Genomic DNA, 15,299 nt, shown 5'->3' on the forward strand with positions numbered 1-15,299 from the left:
CACCTTAGTATCACTGCCTCTGGGTCTGGCTCCCACTGACCAAACCTCAATAAAGGTCAAAACTGGTCTGGGTAGTGGCCCTTCCCTTAATGCATAGCATTATACATGTCTGCAAGGAAATATTCTTTACATTATGGAAGATACTAAGACAAATAGTGATGAGAGCTTGGTCCACCTTTACCATGAGTTGCCTCAGTCCTGAAGATACTTAAGGTGCAAAACTTTGTTTGCTTATGCTTGGATAAAGGATTAAACTAAATTTATTATAGTCTAACCAATTTGAAAAAAATTTCCAATACCTATGATATGGTTCGCCGAGTGGTTAGTGTATCTGCTCTCCAGCCAAAAGGCTGCGGGTTCGAATCCTGCCATGGGCATGGATGTTTGTGATTATCTCTGAAAATACTAGCGGTGGGGGCATTGATGGCAGTAGATGGCATTGATGTAGACGATGAAGGTAGTTGCAATTCATTGTAGTTGGTGGATTGAGTGGTGGAGATAGAGAGTTGTGGAGTAGGTGCCCTTCCTTGATGAGTCTTTGGACTCCCTAGAGGTGTCATATAATAATAATAATATCTTTTGCAATTTATGAAATTGCAAATTTTATAAATTTGCAATTTTATAAATTGTAAATTTATTAAGTGGATGTGAATTAAAACACAATTAATCACATAAAAAATTAAGTGGATATTAAATCCAGCATTATTTCAAAGCCGAATACAGAAACTATAAAAGTTTCATACGAAATTTGACCAGAGAGCTTAAGGGAATATTTTATTCTTTAATGATACTCGTGACATAATGATTATTAAATATATACACGTTTACCCAAGAATAATATTTAATTTGTCAAATATTTCGGTCTGAATATTACAGACCATCTTGGATTTCAGAACTAATTTCAAGAATTCTAAAGAAATATGATTTAACAGCCACTTATACACCTATTAACAAATTATTCACCCATTTTCCTTCATCTAAAGATAAACACTCAACTTTATCTCTACCTGGTGTGTGTATCAAGTTCCTTGCAACTGTAATCTTTCCTACTTTGGACAAACTGGACGTTCTATAGAAAAAAGAATTCAAGAGTATCAATCATCAATTCTACACAACAAACCCGAGAAATCTGGATTAGCTCAGCATGGATTAGAAACAAGCCACAACATCCTTTGGTCCAAGACTCTTCTCCTACACAGATGTCGCTACAAATTTGAACGTGTATTTAAAGAAAGTATGGAGGCCTTACTTCAATGTCCTAACTTGCATCGTAATGACTGTATATCTGTATCAAAAATTTGGGAAAGTTTAATCGGATAACACATTGATTTTTTTTTTTTTTTTTTGTAAATTTCCTATATTAGTCTAATGATATTTAAGATTATTATATGAATTTCTGAATTAATATCTTTAATTATGACTTTAAAAATGTTTACTCTTCTAATACTTAGTGATATGACATCATGTGGCTCGTTCTATGTGTGAATGATCAATTGAAAGTTTATTTTTCACTAGGTTAGAATATAATAAATTTAGTTTAATCCTTTATCCCAGTGAAAGCAAACAAAGTTTGCGCCTGAAAATATCTTCAGGACTGAATATAGTGTTATACTATCTTACCTTGGTAAGTAGTACAACACCAGGCAACTCGTGGCAAAGGTGGAGCAAGCTACCAACACTCCTATCCCAGTATCACCCATAATGCAAAACTCATCTCCTTGTGGATATGTATACTGTTAGGCCAATCCCTTAATGCATAACAGTATACATATCCAGAAGGAGATGTGTTTTGCATTATGGGAGATACTGGGATAGGAGTGTTGGTAGCTTGCTCCACCTTTGCCATGAGTTGCCTGGTGTTGTACTACTTACCAAGGTAAGATAGTACAACACTATATTCAGTCCTGAAGATATTTTCAGGTGCAAACTTTGTTTTCTCTCACTGGGATAAAGGATTAAACTAAATTTATTATATGAATGATCAATTGTTCGTATTCCACCTGTTTTTTTTTTTAAAACTATTCCTATGTAGCCACTGAAGATGGTCTATAATATTCAGTCCGAAATATTTGACAAATTAAATAGTTTTCTTGCGTAAACGTGTATATATTTAATAATCATTAAGGGAGTATATTTGCCTGCATTTACAAGTTACCCTATCCTGGACCTAATAGGTGAAAATTGGACCAATAGGAGGCAAATATACTGACTCTTGATAGTGGTTGTGTCACCTATTAGGTCCGAGTAGGGCAACTCGTAAACGTCGGTGCATGTATTCCCATAAGGTCTCTGGTCAAATTTCACATGAAACCTATAGTTTCTGTATTCGGCTTTGAAATCCACTTAATTTTTATAAATTTGGCATCGCCGAACTAAAGACTTTTGGCTCTTTATTTTAGTAAATATTTTCCAATATTTACTAAAATGGTGGAAAATACTGGAAAATATTTTCCAGTATTTTCCACTATTTTGAGATGGAGGATTTTAATCTCTCAGGCGCATCTGTTCTAAAAATTGACTTCTGATTGAACTGTCTTTTAGTTTTGATTGATTGAATCTTTCTTCTTTACAGATATATATACAGTATATATATATATATATATTTTTTTTTTTTTTTCCTGTTAAATTTTATTTTCACTTTGGCAATTAATATTTCATGGTCAGTGTCAAAATTGAAACTTTTTAATGTTTGATCATTATTTACTGATCTTTTCCATTGTTTGTTTATGATGATATAATCTATGCAGTTCTTTATATTACCATCTGGTGATGTCCTAATGATTGCTTTACAGAAGTGTAGTAATTGTTCCCTCTCGTTAAGCTCTCCGTATCCAAATTGTCCTATCACATATTTTTTTGTCTACTACAAACTGCCCTATTTTAGCGTTAAAATCTTCCACCATTATCAAGAGTTCTCTGTTTTTTGAGCTATCTATTTCCTGCTGTAGAAATTTTCTATTTCTTCTTCTAGATCAGTGTTTCTCAACCTATGGTCTGCGATGATGTGGTCTGCAGACTGACTTAAATTAATTAAATAAATATATATTTTTTTTTTTTTTTTTTTTTTTTTACTTATCCAAACAAAACAAATTGAATAACTAAGTAAAAATTATTGGGAAAAAAAAACTTAGTGTCCATAGAATTGTTTTAGGCATTTTACTGGTCCTTGAGTTTAGAGAGGTTGAGGAACACTGCTCTAGATGGTTACGAAATATTTACATTTTCATAATAAAAAAGTTATTTACTGTGGCATACATGTTATTTTGTAGTTAACCAAGGATTCCTTCTGATTTTGCCATTTCTCAAACCACTCAGTGAACACATTTTCTACCAGTGGAGACAGAGGAGCCCATTGCTAGTCTTTCTTTCTGTTCAGAAATTTCTTCATGGAATTTACAGATGGTAGTGTCGATACAGTGTTTGAAAAGCTTCACTGTATCCAATGGAAATAGATCTTGGATAAATGTATAGTTTTATTCTATGCACACACTGGTGAACAAATTAGTGATGTCAAGACTTGTAAGTCAGTTGATTCTACTGTAAGATCTTTTTGTACATTTAGTTAAGTGTACTGTGTTTCTCATAAGAGTGTGTTTTATCAATTTAAGGGCTTAGCAGGTTTACTAGATACTTGGCTAACAAGGAAGTTTGGGTAACTACCAAATATATCCCATGCTCTGTGCAGATATTTTTTGGCTACTTGATACTCTGGAAGCTGTGGTGGAATCCAGAATACTAAACAGCCATAAAAAAACATCAAGGCATGGGGTATATTTCATATTATTATTATTTAGGCCTCCAAGGAGTCAAAAGACTCATCGCGGGAGGTCCTTCCTAGGAAACACAAAGTCTATCATTCCATTCCTTAAACTCATTGACCGATCTCATTCTCACCACTCTATCAGGCAATGCATTCCACAGTTTAACCACCCTCCATGTAAACAAACCACTCCTCACCCTCTTGCTCACAGTTTCCTTTCATAACTTCCAGGGATGGCCCCTTGTCATCATTCCTTCCTGCCATTCAACCAAGCGAAAGAACTCCTCAGTGTCAACCTTTTAACCACCTCTCAACAGCTTAAAAGTCTTAATCATATCACCTCTCCTTCTTCTATCCACCAAACTCTGCAGTCCCCATTCCCTCAGCCGATCCTCATAACTAACATTGTACAGTCCTGAAACTGTCTTTTGTTATCCGCCTCTGTACCCTTTCAACAGTTAATTTATGCCCTTCAAATCCTGGGGACCAAATCTGAGAACAGTAGTCTAAGTGTGGTCTGATCAGTGTCTTATACAACAATATGATAACTCTTTTATCTCTGCAGGTCAGCGTCCTTCTCATTATTGCAGCAATCCTCTGTGTTACCTTCACCACCTTTGCAATATGTCTCCTAAATTTCAGATGTCTATCAATCATCAACCCCAGATCTCTTGTCTCCCCTACTTCCTCCAGTATAACTCCTCCCATAGAGTATGCAATATCCCATCGATGTTTCCCAAACCTCAAGACCTTACATTTTGCTGCATTGAACTGACACTCTTATTCATTTGCCCATCTGTGTAGCCTATTCAAATCCTCTTGCATGACTACCACATCTGCACTATAAATAATAACTCTTCCCAGCTTCACATCATCTGCAAACAACTTAACATCCTTCCCTTCAATCCACTGACAGTATCATTGATATAAAGGTTAAACAATATAGGTCCAAGTACTGTGGAACTCCACTTGTAACCCTCTGCCTCCTTGAAACTGCCACACCATATACACAACTCTCTGATACCTATTGGACAGCCAATCCTGAATCCAGTTGACCAACCTGACATCCAAACCCATGTGCTGCAAATTAAATTGCTTATCATGTGGCATCCTGTCAAATGCCTTCGCTAAATCCAAGAAAATGGCAATATATACCTTTCTCTCATCTACCACTCTTGTAACTTTATTATAAAAGGCTAGCATATTACTAAAACAAGAGCGCCCCCTCACAAATCCATGTTGACTCTCACAGATAACATTACCTTCATCTGCCTAATGTTGTATACGGTCCCTAACTAATTTCTCCAAGATCTTAACAACTACTGATGACACACAAACTAGCCTATAATTAGACACTTCCAGTCTGCTACTGCCCTTATGCAATGGTACTATCTTACCTTCCTTCCATTTCCAGGGCACCTTTCCTGTAGCCGGACTTTCATTGAAAAGCCAGGTCAAAGGAGCTGTCAGTTCTTTAGCACATTCTCTCAAAACTTGTGGTGAAATACCATCCAGTCCCACAGCTTTACTGACATCCAGAGTACTCAGTATTTGGAACACGTTCTCCTCCTGCACCTCTAAACCTCAAACCCGTCCTATCCCTCTAGTATTAAAATTTACTCATCCAGGATGAAATACACCAATAAAGTGTTCATTGAACAATTCCACTATGTCCTCTGCATCAGTCACTCTATTCCTATTTTTATCCCACAGTGTCATTCTTCCACAATCATTTCTCCTCCTACTGGCCACATAGCTAAAAAAATTCCCTAGGATTTTCTTTGGATCTTAGGGCCAATCTCTTCTCATATTCCAGTTTTGTGTACCTTACCATACTAGTCACTCTCCTGACTTGTGTCTTATATTCTTCATGCATCTGCTCTTCACCTGTCTCCTTATATCTCTTCCATAGCCTCTTTTTCACATGCGGCTTCTGTTTAATATTGTTTGTCATCCACTTTACACCAAATTGTGTCCTCTTCTTCACTTGTGGAATACAGCTTACTATTGCTGCTAACAAATATTCCTTCGCAATTTCCCCTTACCATATCAAATCTAATAGTTTTTAAACCTGCTCAGGCCAGAGCAAGTTATGTGAGATGTCAGAATCAAAAACAGTCTATATCCAAAATACATCATTTATTAATCAAAAAACCAGTGCAAAAATTATGTGTAATAAAATACAGAAAATGAAAGGCAGAAATAAAACACCATTTGTATACCTTGGAACATAATTGACATGTTGTTGCTAATCTTAAAGTTATTGCAGACACTTTAGGGGGAAATCTTTTGTAGAATCTTGGCAACAGCTTCATATTTTCCTGAATTTTTAATATTGAAAGAGCAATAAGGAAACCAGCAGCTAAACTTTTCTACCAGTGTGCTAGTGTTGTACAATCAACCTATCATTAAGTGCGATCTAAAAAGAATTGGAGAAAATGGTTAATGACAGAATTCTCTGGTATTTAGAATGCTGTGGTCTTCTCTCCAGCACACAATGGGCTTTCATAGACATCAATCAACATTGAACTATTTGGTCCATTCAGAAACAAGTTTTAGTGATGCATTCTTGAAATGAGAAAATCTGGTTTCAATGTTCTTTGACATGAAAAAAAGCTTATTATACAGCCTGGAGACATGACATATTAAAAGATCTCTATAGCCTATGTCTCAGGAGACAACTTAAGTCCTGTATTTATTAAAAACTCTGAGTCTTTCATGTCCAAGTGGGAAATATGCTATCTCAACTATATCATCATCATGAAGAGGGTGTTTTGGTCTGCCTTAAGTGTGACATTCTTTGCTGTCACTTATTGAACAGCTTCTCACTGTAGGTGATGCTCTCTATGTTGATGATTTCACTACTTACTGTTATTCTTGTAACATGAAGGCAATTGAAAGACAACTTCAACAATCACTTACCTGCAGTAAGTGTACGCACTCTTTTCAGCAGAAAAGTGTCTTCTTAAACGCACTCTTTACCCAGATTCTGTGTTGAGAATTGGATGAAGTTTTATTGCAGCAGCATTGGAAGCAGAGTTCTTGAGCCCATCTTTGACAGAAAGCTCACATTTCTTGTACACATTTGACAACTAAGGGAAAAATGCAAGAGAGCATTGAATCTGCTTCACACTCTCCTCTTCTGAATGGGAGTGCGAATTGATCTTCATTGCTTCACCTTTATTGTGCACTTGTACAATTCAAAGCTTGATTGTAGATCAGAAGTCTACACAATTTTGTAAGGTAAAGTATTCTGCAATGGTTGCATCCTATCCATCATCAGGGATTACAGATAGCTTCAGATGCTTTTTGCATATTGCTCATTCAAAGTCTCTGTTGAGGCAAGTGAACTTGTTCTGGCAAGATAAACGTTTTTCCCTAAACTATGCTCTAAAAATGAAGTCTCTTCCAGACCATGTGCTTAAACATCAAGTTGCTGCCTCAATCATTTTAAAAAAGGCTAGCCGATTGCCGATTGACATAGAAACACATATCTTTAACTTACTATATTAACTGCTACTGCTTTAAATCTCCATGGTAACATTATGACGGTTCTTTTGTTTTCATCATTACAAGTGATCAGCATTCCTTGTGTAGAATATTAAGACAAACTCCCAAGTTAGAGAACTTACTTTAAATTACGATAAAGAAAAACATTTCAACCTTTATATCAAGGTCAGATCACAAATACATACATATGCACACTGGAACACAAGCTACATCATGATACTTAATAGGAAGCTACAGAATTACTGCTCTGGCCAACCATTAACCAAGTGTAACCCTTTTAGCAAGGGAAAAAGAGGATAATAAATTATTAAATAAGCGGGACTACGTCCTTTGCTACTGGTTTGGATCTACTTTTCTAGAGACCTGTTATTTTTAAGTCTGGAACCAATGGTTAAATCATAATACTTCTTAAACAAAAGTTGCCATGCTCAATGAAGATTTATTGGTCAGTCTGGACATAACTGACCTTTTTTATGAATGTCCTAATCAGTGACATGGTTCTTCTATAGAGCAAAGTTTTCCCCTCTTGGGGAAATACTTTGGCCTCTTTGTCCATGTACTTCACCCTGGTTATTTCTTATGGCAAAATAATTACTACCTACAAAAATAAGATATGTCCATGGACTCATTACTCCTTTCACCATATCTTTTATATGAAAGTGTTTGAGGTTAGATTCAGCAGGTCTAAAACCCGGTGTTTGGCTGTGAAGTGTTCATGATATATTCACTATTTGGCTCCAGCCATCAAACATTAAACTGAAGCATCCTGAACGAACAACACAGATGAATCAAATACACCAAAATTGAAAACAATAACATATTTCTTGTTCTGGATACATGTCATGTATTTTTCATCAGGCTGTGTCTTTCCTTCACGGTCTACCATAAACTGACACACGCACTCTCTCCATTATGTATAGACTCCTACCAACATCCAACGCAGTATGATCATAATCCATGAAAATCTAACTCTAAAAATTGGCTCTGATTTGCTGTGGAAAATAATTTTCAGATAATAAGCAAAACGTTTATAAAGAATGGATAGAACAAGAAAACAGTCAACAGAATTCTTTACAAGAATGCAACCAAAAGACAGATTATTATAAGGCCAAAGCTGTTCCTTACGTTAGGGTATTCATTAGTGTTTACCAAGGGTATACCAAATCTGTTGCACCTGTAATTTGCCTGCATATGGGAAACAGGATGTTCCAATAAGAACACAACACATTAAATTCCTTAATTTTTGAAAATTAGGCATTTCTGATCATGCATCACTCCAAACATGTCCCAGAATTGATTGGTAAGGCATTAAACCTTACATCAAAAACTACAGTGAAGAATGGAAAAAAAATTCAGAGAAGCCTGTGAGATTGCAAATCCATTATCGCAATTTTGATGGTTTCACAGTCTGAAGGGTTTGGTCCCACCTGCAATCCACATAGCATCTAGTAATACAACAAAGAATAGCAATGCAGAATTCCAAAAATCTTTAAACTCCAAAAACCAGGAAGAATAGAAATGCAGATCAGTATGTAACCATTGCTTGACAGACAATAAATGAACTTAAAAATAATAGGACTGTAGATAATTAAACTCTAACCAGTAGCAGTCAATATAGTTCCACTTATTTATGTATTTAATTATTACTTTTATTTTCTATATTTTTTTTTTCTCTTGCCACAGGTCAGGCAAGGGTTAGTGATTGACTGGACCAGAATGCTGCAACTTATGTTCCAGTGCATCTTATGTATGTAATTCTGATGACCTTGATATAAAAGTCAAAAGTGTTTTTTAGTTTGAATAAAGTAAGTGCTTTAAGAGGGTAATTTGTTTCCATAAATCTACATGATGAATCAAAGGAAAAGTAAATTCACTACATCTTCACCCAGATGATCTGAGCCATTGTTGATGCAATTGTCTTGGATTCCCACTATGAGAATATACAATTTATTTATCATTTATTTACTGTCTCATGTTTTTGTCCTCCTGAAGAAGCTATGTTCTCCATATGTGGGTTATGAAAATTATAAAATGCTTAGGCTAGAAGCATTACAAACTAAAGACAATCCAAAATAATTCTGTATTTATGATGCAAGCAAAAGAAAGAATGAATGAATGGATCCACATGTCATCAATGCAAATGATATGTGGGTGGCAATGCACGAGGAATGTTCAACTAATGATTGCATTTTGCTAAAACATATCAACCTAGTGTATGTAACATTGAGCTCAGAGACTCTATAGTGAAGGAAGAAACTCAAGTTTATGAGGAGGAAGTACTAGAGTTGTTGCATAAACTGAATATTAATTCTACAATAGGGACCGGTGGGATATCCATACAGATGTTAAAAATGTTCAGCTGAACTAGTTCATCCTCTGACTTGACTTCATAATTTGAGTCTTGGATCAGGGAAGATGCCACAGAAGTGAAAAGAATGTAGGATAAGTCATTGTAGAAGTGTGGTGCAAAGATTGATGTGTGTAATTATCAACCTATCAATATCTCTGAAGTGGCGGTGAAGCTTTTTAAAAGTTGGTAACAGATCACATACAGAAATGGGTTGACAGAGAATATATAATTTTCAGTGAACAGCATGGATTTACTAAAGGAAGGCAATGTTTGAGTAACCTGCTCACATTTTATAATAATGGCAAAGGTGAGTTAGATGAGGAGAATGGTGCTAAGATACTTTTGGACTTTGCTAATGCCTTTGACAGGATACAGTATGGAAGGCTGTTACATAAATTGGAGACTATAGGATTAGATTATAAACTCTTTGCTTGGATAAGAGGATGTTTAACTGAGAAATATCAAGAAGTGGTGTATAGGGAATGTGAGGCTACAAGATTTAAGGTGACCAGTAGTGTACCCCAGGGATCAGTCCATGATCCATTGTTATTTAATCTTTACATTAATAATATTGGGAAGAATTTAACAGGTGACATTTTTGTTATTAACATCTAACCTCCATGGAGTCAGAGGACTCATCATTAGATGTCCACATGCATACAAAAACATCAATGAACTGCACCTTAAACTAGTCAGTTTCTGCACTCACCACACTTTCAGGCAATGTATTCCACTCACTAATCACTCTTCATGCAAAGAATCTGTTTCTCAATCACTTTCCCACATCCTTCTAATATAGCTTCCAGGGATGGCCTCTTGTTCTACCCTTATCTACCTCTACTCTGAAAAATCTCCTTGTTAGTCTGGTGATAACACCTCACTAACTTATATGTACCAATCATATTCCCTCTCCTTATTCTATTCACAAGGCTCTGCAAGTTGCATTCACTTAATCTCTCTTCATATATGACATTCCATAGACCTAATGCTAACTAGTGTACCTTGAAAACTAGGTGATTAAATCTGTGCACAGTGATTCATATGTGGCCTAATCAAAACCTTATATAAGAGAACTATGACTTCTTTGCATGTCAATGTCCTGATTATTGCCATAATCCATTGTGATGTTTTTACAATTTTAGCAATCCACCATCACTGCCATATCTCTCATCTCTTCCACCTCCTTCAAAATATCTCCATTAACTGTATACTTTTCATCCCAACTGTGCCTACCAAATTTCAAGGTATTGAACTTTGCAACACTGAACTGACTGCTCCACTTTGTTCATTTACATAGTCTATTCAGATCCTTTTGCAAGGCCACTTCTGGCCTTGCAAAAAGATCTGAAAGAAAAGTCTGCTTCTCATAGTCCTCCCTAACTTTGCATAATTTCTGTTCATAGTCATAATAATGTCTAGTTGTTGGGTGGGTGGATGTAGACAGATGATGACAGAGTAGAACTACTCATCTCCCAGGAAGGGGCATCCAACCAACTTGGTGGATGCCCTTTCCTGGGAGATCAGTAGATCTGCTGTCTTTGGGTAAGCCTGTAACTGGTTAGAATGAATTAAATGATCTTTTGGATCACTCATTGATTGGATGATCTGATGGAGCATTTTTGCATTGGCGGTTCAGTGGTAGACTATCCGCCTACCACACTTGGCTCAGGTTCGATTCCTGGCAGAGGTAGTTGATTTTTTTAGTGCTGTTGAATGAAGTGAAAGTGGATGTGCAAAATCAGTGAAACTAGAGCTTTTTTTGGGGGGTGGGGGGTAGCTGTTGAGTGGATATGCAAATATCAATGAGTCAGTTGAGTGTAAGAATGTGCATAAAATGCCTAAGTTAGTACCACTGGTAACAAATCAGAATGAGATAGTTGGTTTAAAGCTTCAGGATAGCAGTGGGCCTAATGACTTTTACACTTTATGTACATTAATGCCAGGAGCATTCGGAACAAGGGGAGGTGTTTTTAGCATCTGTTAGCTCATCCTGGCCAGCGGTTATTGGCATTAGTGAGATATGGCTGACAGAAGATGATATAATTAGTGGAATAGAATGTGAAGGGTATAGTGTGTTCAGGGAGAATAGAATGAAAAGAATTGTGTGTGGGGGGGGGGGGATGTGTTATTGATAATAGTTGGTGAATTGCACCAAAGAGAGTAGGAGTTCATTCACCTGCAGGTAAGTGAAAATAGCATATTTCAGGCTATCTGGTGTGAGACAGAGGCCAGCAGAACAAAATATATGTGTTGGATGCTTCTGTAGATCAAGGGATGGAAAAGAGGATGGGGATAGTATGCATCAGCAAATAAGCTCAAGAGTGAAGGGTGATAATTATTAAAGAGGATTTCAACTACAGGAGCATACGTTGGAAAGGAGGAGAGAACACACGGGAGGAAGGAAATGGAATTTATGCAGTTACTGAGGAATAATTATTTGAGATGGCATGTAATGGAATGTACTAGGCATTTATGAGTGCTATATCTAGTAATTGTATATGAGAATTTGTCTATAACCAATAGGACCATGTTGCCAATTGGTGAGAGTGATCATATGATCTTGACCTGGGAGGTGGCTAAATGTGTGGAATATTCAGTTAAGAGGGTGGTATATGTGGAATTACATGACTGGTAATTGGGAGCTTGGGAGAATGCTTGGATCAGTACCATGGCATGTGAAACTGCAAGGGCTAGATGTTGATAGTGCAAGGAAGTGGTAAAGAAATGTTTGAAAGGAATAATGGCAGACTTGCATACCTAGAGTCAGGAAAGTAAATCAAGTGAGAGTTAAATGGATCAATATCTTCATTAAGCTGGTTCTACAAAAAAAGAAAAATTTGTAAATTGAATTCAAGGAGAAAAAAGTGATCAGAAGGCACATGAGCAGTACATCTCACAGGCCAGAAGGGTAACCAGTGTCGTGTCATAAGAAAAGCAGAGTATGGAAGGAAATTAGTAGTGTAAGCCAGAGATAATCATAAACAGTTCTTTTGATATGTTGCAAGTAAAAGGAAAAAAAGTTTATAGCAGAATGATTTTAATGAATGCCAATGGTAGGGAGGTAACTGAATCACTAAAAATAGTAGAATTACTGAGTGAACACTTTGCGAGAGTATATCATCCAGGTGGAGATATTGCAGTAACAAGAGACACAAAGGCTTATGTGGGAACTGAGGTAAATAAAATGGAGGTGCATAGCATATTATAGAACCCTGATGTGAATATAGCTATGAGATTAGATGGTATACCAACTGGAGTTTTACACAACGGTGTTAAGAGAATTGTTAGTGCCTTTTACTGCATTGTTTAATCTAAGTCTTGGTTCTGGGTTAGTTCCAATGTGGAAAGAGGGGAAAATAGTTCCATTGCATAAAGGAAGCTCCAAGACTGATGTAACAAATTACCGTCTAATCAGCATATTAGGAGTTGTTGTTGTTTTCAAGGTACTAGAGAAATTAGTCTAGAGCAAAATACAGGAATGGATAGATGGAAATGAGATACTGTATGGTGTGGGGGGGGGGCAACAGGGTTTTGTGAAGGGTAGGTTATGCCTCAGTAACTTGCTTATGTTTTATTAATACAGTGACAGCTGAGTTGGATAAAGATAATGGGTTTACAGTGATACTGCTGGACTTTGTCAGGATACCACATGGAATTCTAAACAATAAGCTGCAGCACATGGAGATGGATATAGGGTTGGTGAAGTGGCTAAGAGTGGTTAATGGAGAGAGATCAGAGAGTAGTTTACTTGGGAGTAGAGTCTAGAAGGTCTGCCACAGAGCTCTGTTCTTAGGCTGCTAGTATTTAATTTGTTCATTTATGATATAGGAAAAGATTTGAGAGGAATTGTTCAGTTTTTTGCTGATGATGCACAATTGGGTAGAGCAATAGTTAATATAGATGTTAAAATTTTGCAAGATGATTTGGATAGATTGGCAGTCTGGGCAAAAGAGATTAGATGTCAGTTTATTGTGACAAAGTGTAAGGTTATACATTTTGGTGTGAAAAGATTACTAGCTGTATACCACATCGATGGAACTGTACTCCAGGAAATTGATGAAGCCAGAGATTTGCGAGTGTTGGTGGATATGGAGTTGAAGTTTAGATGACACATCGCAAAAGTGGCTAAAGCAGCTCATCAGATTACTTGGTTACCGAAGAATCCTTTGATGAGCAGAAACAAGAAGGTTATTATTCCTCTTTATTGAGTCTTGTTAAGACCCCATCTTGACTAGTGTGCACAGATATGGTCACCTAGGTTTCTTGGTGATGAAGAAGAGGTGGAGAGATCCCGAGCGATGTGACCAAGATGGTAACAGGTCTGTGGAATGAACCTTATGAGAACAGTTTGAACATTTGTGAGTTACAGTCACATTTGTGAGTGGAAAGGGGGTTGATATGATTTAGACATACAAAAAATTAATACAGAGGAAATTTTTCATAACAGGTCGGTGGTGACAGAACAATGGGCCACCCTTGGAAACTGAGCAAGAGTGTAGTTAGGAATGGTGTTAGAACTAGATTTTTTGCTTGGAGAGTAGTGAATGAGTGGAATAGGTTGCCACATTCTGTTGTGAATGAGTACAAAGAAAAGTATCATAGATATTGGACAAATGTTGGATAGTGCTTGGCACGATGTTTAGGACCCTCCTCAATGAGTCTAAGGACTCTGTGGAGTAGCTTGTAATAATAATAATAATAATAATCCACAAAGTAGCATATATTCAGTTAAGTCAGTTCCAATGTCATATAAGTTAAACAGTAATAGTCCCAAAACAAATCCCTGTGGCACTACATAGTGACCTTCCTCTTTTGGGATACGAATCCTCCATATGCAACCTGCTGATACCTATCTGATGGCCAATCAGCTATTCAACTGATTAGTCTATTATTCATTGCTGACTGTTTCAATTTAGGTGCCAGCTTGTCATATGGCAGTCTGTTAAGAGCATGTGGAAAAATCCAAGAATACCATTGTAATATGTATCTCCCTCCCTTATCTAGTGAATCTGTCACCTTGTTGTAATATCTAAGTATATTGCTAAAGCATCACCTGCCCCAACACCCCTGCTAATCATAAAGAATACTGCTATTATTAACCAATTCTGAATCCTAGTGTTAAGTAACCTTTCTGACACCCTAAGAACAACTCCAGACATAGAGATTGGCTATACATTCATTTTCTCTTTAGCATACTGTGTGAAATGTAATTCAGCTTGTCTCTGTATATTTGCCAGTGTATAAGACCACTGCACCCCCTTTTTTGTACATATATTTTAGGCAAAAAACTTTATCACTGAATGTTATAATGAATTTATAGTATTTCAAATATAAAATAATAAGTAATAATCCAAGTATCCAGTTTTGCCTCAAGTTCTGGCCATTTTGTAGTTCCACTTCGTAGGTTTATGTTTACTGTGAGTTGCTTTTTTTAGATCCTCTTTCTGATTTCGCCAAGTTCTTATCATTTTCTCAGTTGGGGTTGGCGCGAAATGCTTCTCTGCAGCCCTGTTTCCATGTTCTTTAGCATACACAATCACACGTAGCTTGTATGCAATATTGTAGCAATGCCGACGTTTTTCAGCCATAATTTGCTAAGAAATTTAGAGAAAATTTAACGGCAGAAATTTATTACCATTCACAACAAACGTGACAACAATTGGAAAGTTTAAATGAATA

The 15,299-nt window shown here is 36.6% G+C and overlaps 1 protein-coding gene across 1 annotated transcript in view; it reads left to right on the top strand.

The window, feature by feature from the left end:
- Positions 1 to 15,299, top strand: part of LOC150095987 (uncharacterized) — a 340,717-nt gene that overhangs the window by 216,717 nt on the left and 108,701 nt on the right. The gene's annotated exons all lie outside the window — the stretch shown is intronic.

The sequence above is a fragment of the Typopeltis vanoorti genome, chromosome 19, assembly GCF_054136105.1.
Source record: "Typopeltis vanoorti isolate ZY-2024b chromosome 19, IOZ_Tvanoo_1.0, whole genome shotgun sequence".
NCBI classification, from domain to species: Eukaryota; Metazoa; Arthropoda; class Arachnida; order Uropygi; family Thelyphonidae; genus Typopeltis; species Typopeltis vanoorti.